This window comes from Rhamphochromis longiceps, linkage group LG17 (assembly GCF_057381845.1).
Source record: "Rhamphochromis longiceps isolate RC_006_pf linkage group LG17, R_longiceps_female_GT1.1, whole genome shotgun sequence".
NCBI classification, from domain to species: domain Eukaryota; kingdom Metazoa; phylum Chordata; class Actinopteri; order Cichliformes; family Cichlidae; genus Rhamphochromis; species Rhamphochromis longiceps.
In genome coordinates this window covers 6,709,973-6,721,433 of record NC_140573.1, presented here as the reverse complement: position 1 = coordinate 6,721,433, position 11,461 = coordinate 6,709,973, and positions in this window count along the sequence as shown.

Sequence of the window (11,461 nt, the reverse complement as noted above, 5' to 3'; positions counted from 1 at the left end):
ATCAATAGGAGCTATGATGTAAGGCAGCGGTCCCCAACCTTTTTTGCGCCACGGACCGGTTTATGCCCAACAATATTTTCACGGACCGGCCTTTAAGGTGTCACGGATAAATACAGCAAAATAAAACTAGTACCGGTACCGAAAAAATAAGATTTATTGATAACACACATGAAAAGACCCAGGAAAACCGAGTTAACGATAAAAACGATAACAAAATAACGCTGAAAACCGATAAAAACCCTGAAAATAATACATTTCACACCTGAGCCTCAACTCTCACGGCCCGGTACCAAACGACTCACAGACCGGTACTGGTCCGAGGCCCGAGGTTGGGGACCGCTGATGTAAGGTATGCACGTATGCTGAGATGTATGCAAGTGTTGTAAATGCAACAAACAACAAAGAGTAAAGAAAAGCAGTGCAGGAAGATTTATAATCTGGGATCCAAAGGCCCAGTTAGCACCAGATCTGAAACACTTTAGAGAAGGTTTAAAACAATGAGCAGGGTTCATCACACCTCTCCCAAAAAAGAAAGGTCCCACAGGAACCCCCACAAAATCCAATTCAGCAGCACATTTTAAGTTTACTCATTACCTGATTGATAGCGCGCACGTTTGAGATGTCTAATAGCCAGAAATTCTTAATTGGCTGAATCTTACTGAATGTGTGTGTATATGTGCAAATGTGCATGAACACAGTTTGGCAAACTGGCAAAAGTCCTTTTCAGCTACTACAACGAGTCTGCTATGATACAGCATTAGATCCTCTGAAGAGAGCTGTGTTTAGCCTCATAATAGTGTTTAGCTATGGCATACTCCTTGTTTGTTTAAGTGCTCTCTATGTGTGTCAAGTACAAGCTTGACCACCGGTGTATTTGAGCACACAGATAACTGATGTTGTGTTGCAGTTTGTGAACTGTTTAACAGACGACGTCTTTCCACTGTGTGGATGAGTAAAATACATCTGAAGCATCGTTCAGTTTATTTGGCTGAACAATATTGACAAGATGATCCCTAACTGTCTGAGCTCCTTAAAATAATAAGACGGGAAGTTGCTCCAGTATCAGCACTCAGCAATGCTTCAGCCTCTAGAGTGTGCCAGTGTCTGCAATGCGTATTGTTAAGCTGCTGATAACAGTGGTTGAATTCAGAGATGAAGGTTAGTCTTTCTGTTTTTCCAGTTGGTTCTGCTCTTCTCCCCTTTTCTGGGAGGCAGTGGGGAGGTAGAGTGTACAGTCCAATCTGGCGGGGAGGTGTGGGAAGCCAGACTGGGCGCCCCCCTTCCGGCTCTCCTCTCTCCTATCTTATCTTACTTACTTGTCTTACATCTCTCTATCACCTTTTCTGTCCCTTTGAAGAAATGAGGCTCCATAAATTTTAAAGAGGTAAATATTTCTCAGTTGCATTGAATAGATAGAATAAACTGTAGAAAACTAAACAGTAGAAAGAAGAAGAGAAATAGAAATTTTACATAAACCAGTGACAACCCTGATCAACCCTGGCAGGGCCTCCTTGGATGAGGGTGTCTAGTGATAATGGCCGAAACACCCGATGAATCAAAGGTCCACTACCGACGATGTGTCCCAAATTGTAAAATTATAATATAGATCAGATCTCTAAACCTAACCAAGGAAAAATGGCAGATTAGCTTAGGTCAAAGAACAAAAGTTGAGGCACACAACGATGTGTGCAGCTGGTAAAGTTTCTGGGCTGCTTTTCCTCATAACTGTAACATCTGGTCCTTTTACTGAATAAATCTATTTACACTCACTCAGTATTTCCGATTGCTCACCACAGTATCCAGACCGCTGATCCACAGATTCCTACACAACAAGAAAGAGCAGGTAAGTGTTGTGGCAAGTAATAAAAGGAGCCGTGATTTCACTCACTGCAGTAATGCAGCAACCCAGCACTGACTGAAGCTCAGCCGCTCAATTAAGTAGTGGCTCTTAACAAGGTGATCACAGACATTTGTGTGATTAAAAGCTCTCATAATGAAGTTTATTCACTGAGGAGGAACGTTAAGAGCACAAATAATGTTGAAAGTTTTCCATGGTTTTATTTAAATTTTGTTTATATCTGTGTAAATGATTGTATGAATATTTTCATAAATCCTTCAGGGATGCCAGCCCGAGCTTAAAGCCACTCTGCCTCAGTAATTATTACAAAGAGTAAGGCCAGACTTACTGAACAGAATAGATATTTTCACAGTTTTGAGCAAATTTGTGAGTCTTGAGTCAGTTCTGGGGAACTGATTTTGGAATCAAATCAAACACTTTCATGAAAATGATGAAAACTTTAATTGTGTTTGTGTATTTGTGACAGTAACGTGTCATTTCACACCAAAAACTGCAAGTGATGGGCCTTTAGTTTCCCGTCACTTGCATTTAGGATACAAAAGTCTTTCTGAACCAGGAGTCAGTGTTGTGCGTGACACAACCTGGCAGTGTCCGTGTGCACACACTGGCTCTGTTTCTTATGAGAGTTTGGCACTATAACTTAATATTTTGCAATAAGGGTTTTAAGCCCACAGACTGTTTGCACAAGAATGTGAACAAAATGAATGATCCAACTTCATTTGTTTCAGTTCCATAGAAATATTTTTGACAGCTTTTTGTTTTACTCTATATTAACTTATGTCAACATTTTTGTGGGTCTACAAAAAAATGTTGATGATAGTTGATAACTGAGGAAATTTGCTTTAAGTATCGCTCCTCAGAGTACACTGTTTAATTCTCTCACAGCCTAAAAGGTGACAACAGCACTTCCATCTACATCAGGTAAGACAAATTAAAATTTAACATGGCAACTTATATCTTGTTTAAGTATATACGTTTAAATATTATAAGTAATGATAGATATTTATCCAAAAAGTGTGATTTAATAAGGAAAAAAAGTTCTTTTTTAATTTATTATTTTTCAGTTTCAAAGTTATTTAAATTGCTATAGTTTGGATTGGAGGATAAAGTAGTATAATGAAGGGATTTATCCCTATTAAAATATTAATAACTGCACACATATGAGTCCGAATGCATTACAACAAATTTTGTCCCTGCCTTTTAAAAACCTTATTTACTGTATCTTTAAAATGAAGGACTTGGAATGTAGCTGACTAAATTTTTACTGGCTATTGTGGAACATCATGTTCTTATCAAATTTACTCTTTCTGTGCACAGCGCTTAATAAATGAATTTTACTTACCAACAAAGAATTTCCATATGGATGCATTCACAGTAAACTGATTTCATTTTGAACAATGTTATATCTTCTTGAAGGATCCACAGTGGCAAACCTGATTTACATGAAACCATATTTATGATATTTAGAAACATGGAGCATAGAGGGTGTTTTATATTTGTGTGTTTGTTCTTTATTCTATTTTTTTTTTAAGTTAACATATACAGCACGGTTTTCAGATCCAATCAGGTCATCATCTGCAGCCCAATGACAGAGCCGTCGTCAGCAGAGTGGGGCTCTGGCCTCTTTGACTGCATGGAAGACAAGTTGTCTTGTAAGAATCAATACTGGACTTTAACTTTAACTCACTGAAAAGCCTTCAGCTAATCCAAAATGCTGCAGCAAGAGTCCTGACAGGGACTAGAAAGAGAGAGCATATTTCTCCTGTTTTGGCTTCCCTTCATTGGCTTCCTGTTAAATCCAGAATTGAATTCAAAATCCTGCTCCTCACATACAAGGTCTTAAATAAACAGGCCCCATCTTATCTTAATGACCTTGTAGTACCATATCACCCTATTAGAGCACTTCGCTCTCGCTCTGCAGGCCTACTTGTTGTTCCTAGAGTATTTAAAAGTAGAATGGGAGGCAGAGCCTTCAGTTTTCAGGCCCCTCTTCTGTGGAACCAGCTTCCAGTTTGGATTCAGGAGACAGACACCATCTCTACTTTCAAGATTAGGCTTAAAACTTTCCTTTTTGCTAAAGCATATAGTTAGGGCTGGACCAGGTGACCCTGAATCCTCCCTTAGTTATGCTGCAATAGACATAGGCTGTCAAGGCTCTGTGTGCTGGCAGGCGGAGAGGAGGATCCAAACGCAGGACTCGAACATAGATTTGAGAATCAAAACCACAGCTTTATTGCTGGCCAGAAAACAAAACATAAACCAAACATGAAAACACAAGCTGGAACACACAGGCACGGTCTGAGGGTGAACAGACGTTAACGACGCGACACTGACATAAAGACACACTGGGTTTAAATACACTGAGGGAGTCATCAAGGAATTAGAGACAGAAGGGGGACACAGCTGGGAGAAATAAGACCTAACGAGACAGGGAGAGCGAAGCTGGAATACTGACATCAGACAGGAACAAGAACCTTCAAAGTAAAACAGGAAACAAAACACACTTTACTAAGACAGACTAGACGCTGACCAAAGTCTACTAAATAATAATCATAATCACAACAGTATCAGATCATAATATAAAAAAAAAAAAAAAAAAAAAAAAAAAAAAAAAAAAAAAAAAACACCAAGATAACAGAAACACCAAGTACCAGAGAAACATAAAGGAAAATCCATGATGCAAAAGTACCAAAACATAATGAACTCAAAATACTGGGTCCAACGGACCCAGAACCGTGACAGTACCCCCCCTCTAAGGGCTGGCTCCCGACAGCCCAAAACGAAAAAGCACAGAGCACCAGGCCAGGGCGGGCGGAGGGGGCCCAGGACGGAGGGTCCGAAACAAAAAGGAGCACAAGAGTCCAAACACACAAGAAAGCACATCAAAAACAAAATGAAACAAAAGCTCAAGAGTCCATGAAGAGGTCAGGAGACCGACCGTGCACACGGCAACGGCGGCGACAGGCAAAACAGTTCTGGAGGCCGACCGTGCACACAGCAACGGCGGCAACGGGCAAACAGTTCCGGAGGCCGACCACTTGGAAGGCAGTGGCAGCCACTGAGCAGGTCCGGAGGGCGGCCGCGATGCCAGCGGCGGCGACAGGCAAACAGTTCTGGAGGCCGACCACTTGGAAGGCAGTGGCGGCCACTGAGCAGGTCCGGAGGGCGGCCGCGATGCCAGCGGCGGCGACGACAAACCTTTTCCGGAGGCCGTCCCCGAAGGCCATGACGCCACCTTAGAGGCCTGGAAAACGGCCGGCAGAGGCGAGGCGGAACGGATCGAGCTGGCTCCGACGGCGGCGTGGCAACCGCAGGACCAGACCAAGGCGAAGACGGAGCAGAGGCCGGACCAGACGAAGACGAAGGCGGAGCAGAGGCCGGACCAGACGAAGCTGAAGCTGAAGCTAAAGGCGGAGCAGAGGCCGGACCAGACAAAGCTGAAGCTAAAGCCGAAGCCGGACCAGGCGAGGCTGAAGCGGAGGCCGGACCAGGCGAGGCTGAAGCGGAGGCCGGACCAGGCGAGGCTGAAGCGGAGGCCGGACCAGGCGAGGCTGAAGCGGAGGCCGAAGCCGGACCAAGCGTGGATGAAGAAGCGGAGGCCGGACCAAGCGTGGATGAAGAAGCGGAGGCCGGACCAGGCGAGGCTGAAGCGGAGGCCGAAGCCGGACCAAGCGTGGATGAAGAAGCGGAGGCCGGACCAGGCGAGGCTGAAGCGGAGGCCGAAGCCGGACCAAGCGTGGATGAAGAAGCGGAGGCCGGACCAGGCGACGGCGTGGGCGGAGCTGAAGCCGGACCAGGCGTGGATGACGGCAGCGGGACGGCTGCGGAACCTGACGGCAGCGGGACGGCTGCGGAACCTGACGGCAGCGGGACGGCTGCGGAACCTGACGGCAGCGGGACGGCTGCGGAACCTGACGGCAGCGACGCTGCAGGCGGTGATGCAAATGGTGATGATGTGAATGCCGCAGGCGGTGATGTAGGAGTCACAGGGGATGTTTCAGCAGATGGTAGCTGAACAAACTTCCCCGGACCGCCAGCAGATGTGAGGATGTGCTGGCTGGGTCCTCCAGGACCCTCAGCTAATGAGGCGTGGTGCTGGGCGGGCTCCTCGGACCCTCCAGCAGACGAGACATGAGGCTGGCTGGGTTCACCCGAACCCCCAGCAGACGACACTTGAGGCTGGACGGGCTCCTCAGGCCCTCCAGCTGACGACACTTGAGGCTGGACGGGCTCCTCAGGCCCTCCAGCTGGAGCAGATGCAGGGCCAGAGGCAATAGGGACCCCTGACTGAGGGTGGAGATGAGAGGCTGATTTAGCAGAAGACAAAGCTAACGATTCCTGCACTAGCTGCGCTACTGACTGGGCCATGGACCGTAATAAAGTCTGCAAAAAGTCTGATTGAGGTAGCGACTGAGCCATGGATAACTGAACTTGAGGTGATAGTGGTGGTGGTGGAGTTGGTGACTGGGCTACAGGTGGCTGCTGAGCAGGTGACACTGGAAACCGGGCTACAGGTGGCTGCTGAGCAGGTGACACTGGAAACCGAGCTGCTGGTGGCTGCTGAGCTGGGGACACTGTAAACCGAGCTGCTGGTGGCTGCTGAGCTGGGGACACTGTAAACCGAGCTGCTGGTGGCTGCTGAGCTGGGGACACTGTAAACCGAGCTGCTGGTGGCTGCTGAGCTGGGGACACTGTAAACTGAGCTGCTGGTGGCTGCTGATCAGCTAACTGAGCTGCTGGTGGCTGCTGATCAGCTAACTGAGCTGCTGGTGGCTGCTGATCAGCTAACTGAGCTGCTGGTGGCTGCTGATCAGCTAACTGAGCTGCTGGTGGCTGCTGATCAGCTAACTGAGCTGAAGGTGTGGAAATGAAAACTGCACCAGTCCGTACTACAGGAGAGAATAGAAGTGTGGTTGGATGATGATGATGATGGTGAGGGTTGCATTTCTTCTTTAAAGGTGGATCGAACGACTTGGCAATGAACCTTGGTAAAACATACTGCTGACGTCGAGAGCACCAAGTGGCAAGGGCCTCCAGGAGAGCAGCAGAATCCTCCTTCCCTGGGCCGCCCATGCCAAACAGTTTAAAACAAAAACTGGCCCTCAGAGCTGTTACTATTGTTTTTAATCCGTTAATGTCCAGAAAGGTTATGGTGAAGGTAGGGGATGACAAGAAGTTGTCTAGAAACACTACCTCTGGAAGCCTCCTGTAGTCATCCACAGCGTGAATTATGCGCCAGCAATAATCCCACAGCTGTGCGAGGTACTTTCCCTCTGAGGCAAAAGGTGAGTCCGCTGGATCCATCTTGTGGTCGCGTCGTTCTGTCAAGGCTCTGTGTGCTGGCAGGCGGAGAGGAGGATCCAAACGCAGGACTCGAACATAGATTTGAGAATCAAAACCACAGCTTTATTGCTGGCCAGAAAACAAAACATAAACCAAACATGAAAACACAAGCTGGAACACACAGGCACGGTCTGAGGGTGAACAGACGTTAACGACGCGACACTGACATAAAGACACACTGGGTTTAAATACACTGAGGGAGTCATCAAGGAATTAGAGACAGAAGGGGGACACAGCTGGGAGAAATAAGACCTAACGAGACAGGGAGAGCGAAGCCGGAATACTGACATCAGACAGGAACAAGAACCTTCAAAGTAAAACAGGAAACAAAACACACTTTACTAAGACACAGACTAGACAGACTAGACGCTGACCAAAGTCTACTAAATAATAATCATAATCACAACAGTATCAGATCATAATATAAAAAAAACACCAAGATAACAGAAACACCAAGTACCAGAGAAACATAAAGGAAAATCCATGATGCAAAAGTACCAAAACATAATGAACTCAAAATACTGGGTCCAACGGACCCAGAACCGTGACATAGGCTGCCGGGGGATTCCCATGATGCATTGAGTTTTTCCTTTCCAGTCACCTTTCTCACTCACTATGTGTTAATAGACCTCTCTGCATTGAATCATATCTGTTATTAATCTCTGTCTCTCTTCCACAGCATGTCTTTTATCCTGTCTTCCTTCTCTCACCCCAACCGGTCGCAGCAGATGGCCCCGCCCCTCCCTGAGCCTGGTTCTGCCGGAGGTTTCTTCCTGTTAAAAGGGAGTTTTTCCTTCCCACTGTTGCCAAAGTGCTTGCTCATAGGGGGTCATATGATTGTTGGGTTTTTCTCTGTATCTATGAAGCGCCTTGAGGTACCTGCTGCGGAGACTCAGGTCGTTTGGAGTGGAGGGCCCACTCCTGAAGACCTTCTATGACTCTGTTGTGGCTTCTGCTATCTTTTATGGTGTGGTCTGCTGGGGCGGCAGCATCTCTGCTGGGGACAGGAAGAGACTGAACAGGGTGATCCGAAGGGCCAGCTCTGTTCTAGGATGCCCTCTGGACCCAGTGGAGGTGGCGAGTGACAGGAGAACGGCGGCTAAGCTGTCATCCCTGTTGGACAACATCTCCCACCCCATGCAGCAGACTGTGACAGCACTGAGCAGCTCCTTCAGTGGGAGACTGCGGCACCCACGGTGTGGGACGGAGAGATTTCGCAGGTCTTTCCTCCCCACTGCTGTCAGACTCCATAATAAAGACTTTAACTGATCAAGCACACACATCCATACATATGCAATAATACTAAGTGCAATAATCCTTTCTGTCATCGTTGTATTTTTACTCAGTTGTATATAGTATTTGTATTTGTATTCTATTTTTATCTTATTGTATATTTATTTTATTGTATTCTACTGTATATAGTATTTTATTCTATTCTGTACAGTTGTGTACTGTATTTATTCTTATTGTATTCTAATTTTTGCCTCATAACTTTTGCACTGTCCACTTCCTGCTGTGACAAAACAAATTTCCCACGTGTGGGACTAATAAAGGTTATCTTATCTTATCTTATCTTATCTTATCTTATCTTATCTTATCTTATCTTATCTTATGTTGTGATTTGGCGCTATATAAATAAAATTGAATTGAATTGAATTGAATTAAGTTGTATGTTTGATAAGTGTAAAAAATGCCAATATTTTACTATTTGTGTCATGATTTTCAGGTTGCTATGCTTTTTGGTGCTGGCCATGCTATGCGATCACCATTTCAAAATCACTTGGAGAGAACCCTTTCCTTCCGATTTTGGACATGTGCTCCCCTGGGGCACTATCGATCCTCGGGATACCATTATTTGTTGTCCCCGTAGCCTTGTCATTCAGGATTACCATGAGAAAGAAATATGGAATTGAGGTATGACACCAATAAAACAATTTTTAATTTTTTTTAACAGATATCATTTATAAGATGCATTTCTTCATCTAGAAATGCAGATTTATAAAAATCTTTACACAAAAACCTTTTAATAAACAACCAAGAATATGAAAAAAAAACCTTTAATGTAACGTTGCAAACCTAAGTGCAGTTATCTATAATGCAAATATTATGTTATAATTAAAGGATAGAAATAACAAACAGCTACTTCCTCCATAGGGGACTCTCCAGAGAGACATCGTACACACTTGTTTCTGCAACCTATGTGTCTGGTGTCAGATTGATCGTGAGCTAAAACGTCGTAAGAATAGCTCTACTGTGCTATCTCAAAATCCTGTGACTGCACAACCTGGAGCCACTGGAAAGTAATTGTAACAAAAAGTACAAAATTAAAATAGATGCACCTCATGTACTTACGTATTTCCCTTTCTCTTACTTTCTGTTACAATAAAGAGGTTTTAGCGACTTTCTCTTTTTAAAACAAACATTTTTATTGAAAACAATAAAAATGCGATGTAATGTCATTATGATTCAACTATTTGAAAATTGTACTGCACTGCTGGATTATGTTTGGGTACAAAGTTAATATTATGACTGTTATTCATCTACCTGGCTATAAATCTAAAGGCTACTAATGTGTGCATGTAAGTATCTCTCAATCAGACACAATAAACAAATAAATCAAAGTAATGTGTAGGTAAACACAGACGACACGAGAGCTCTCGATAAACACTGCTCATTTATTACTCATCACCACAGAACTGAACACTTTCCCTCCAAAACACAGCAACAACACTTCCTGAGAACTGGGTGTGAGTGGAGCCCTCCAGTGGTCCACCACACATGCCCCCCCCCCCCCCCCCCCCCCCGAACACCCAGTAGGGCCATCCCCTAGTCCAGAACCCTTGCTTTAATTAAACGTCCAGAACGGCTGAACCGGGGGGGTGGAGAGCTGGCGGAGGGGAAACGAGCCTGAGGGCCAGGCTGGCATGGGCGGTCAGGAAAAACTGAAGATAGCTCGGGCTAAGGAAATGCTTGCGGCCCGGTTGAATAACCCGAAAGGGGCCGTCATACAGTGGACGCAGCGGAGGCCTATGAGCGTCATGCCTGACAAAAACAAACTGCGAAGAGTCCAACGACCTCGGAACAAAGGTGTCGGGCACACAATGGTGCACTGGGCCAGGAAGACAAAACGAGTCTCTTGGGGGACGGAGAGACAGCACAGAGGGAGCGAAGCACGGGGGTGAGCTCTCAGGCAAGAATTCCCCGGGGACCCGGAGGGGCTGACCAAGGACAAGTTCAGCCGGGGAAACCCCAAGGTCTTCTTTAACCGCGCAGCGCAACCCCAGTAAAACCCATGGAAGGCGGTCAACCCAGTTGCCATCTGTGAGAGAAGCACGGAACGCGGCCTTAAGCGACCGGTGGAAACGTTCGCAGATCCCGTTGGCCTGCGGGTGGTACGCAGTGGTTCGGTGGACCTTGACCCCCAGGCCGTCAGCCATGGCAGACCAAAGCTCGGAAACGAACTAGGGGCCCCTGTCTGAGGTAATGTCGGCGGGGGTACCGAAACGCGAAACCCACGTTGACAAAAAAGCCCTGGCCACTGCTGCTGCTGTAGTGGACGCCAGAGGCACTGCCTCAGGCCAGCGGGTTGTGCGGTCCACTACAGTGCGTGAAATCTTGTGACTGCGGCACAGGACCAACCAGATCCACATGCACATGATCAAAACGCCTCCCTGGAACGCGGAAGGATTCGAGGGGCGCCTGTGTGTGCCTATGGATCTTAGCGCATTGGCATGGGATGCACGCGGCTGCCCAGTCTTTCACCGATTTACGAAGGCCCGGCCAAACGAACCTAGAGCTGACCAGCTTGACCGAGGCCCGGACGCCTGGATGAGAGAGGGCGTGTACGGAGTCGAAAACGCGACGACGCCACGAAAGGGGAACTACAGGGCGTGGACGGCTGGTGGAAACATCGCAAAGCAGGCTAGGCCCGCCGTTCCACACGGGTCTGTCCTCCAGTACAAGGCCCGTTTGCGCAGACCGAAGGGCAAGGACGTCCGGGTCGGCCTGTTGGTCAGCGGCCATAGCCTCAAAGTCTATGCCAACATAAACGGGAGAAACCAGCACGCGGGATAGACAGTCAGCCACGCAGTTGGACTTACCAGCCACGTGCTGAATGTCAGTTGTGAACTCGGAAATGGCTGCCAACTGGCGCTGCTGGCGCCCGCTCCACGGATCAGAGACCTTGGACATCGCGAATGTCAAAGGTTTATGATCAACGTACGTGGTGAAGCTCCGACCCTCGAGAAAAAAACGAAAATG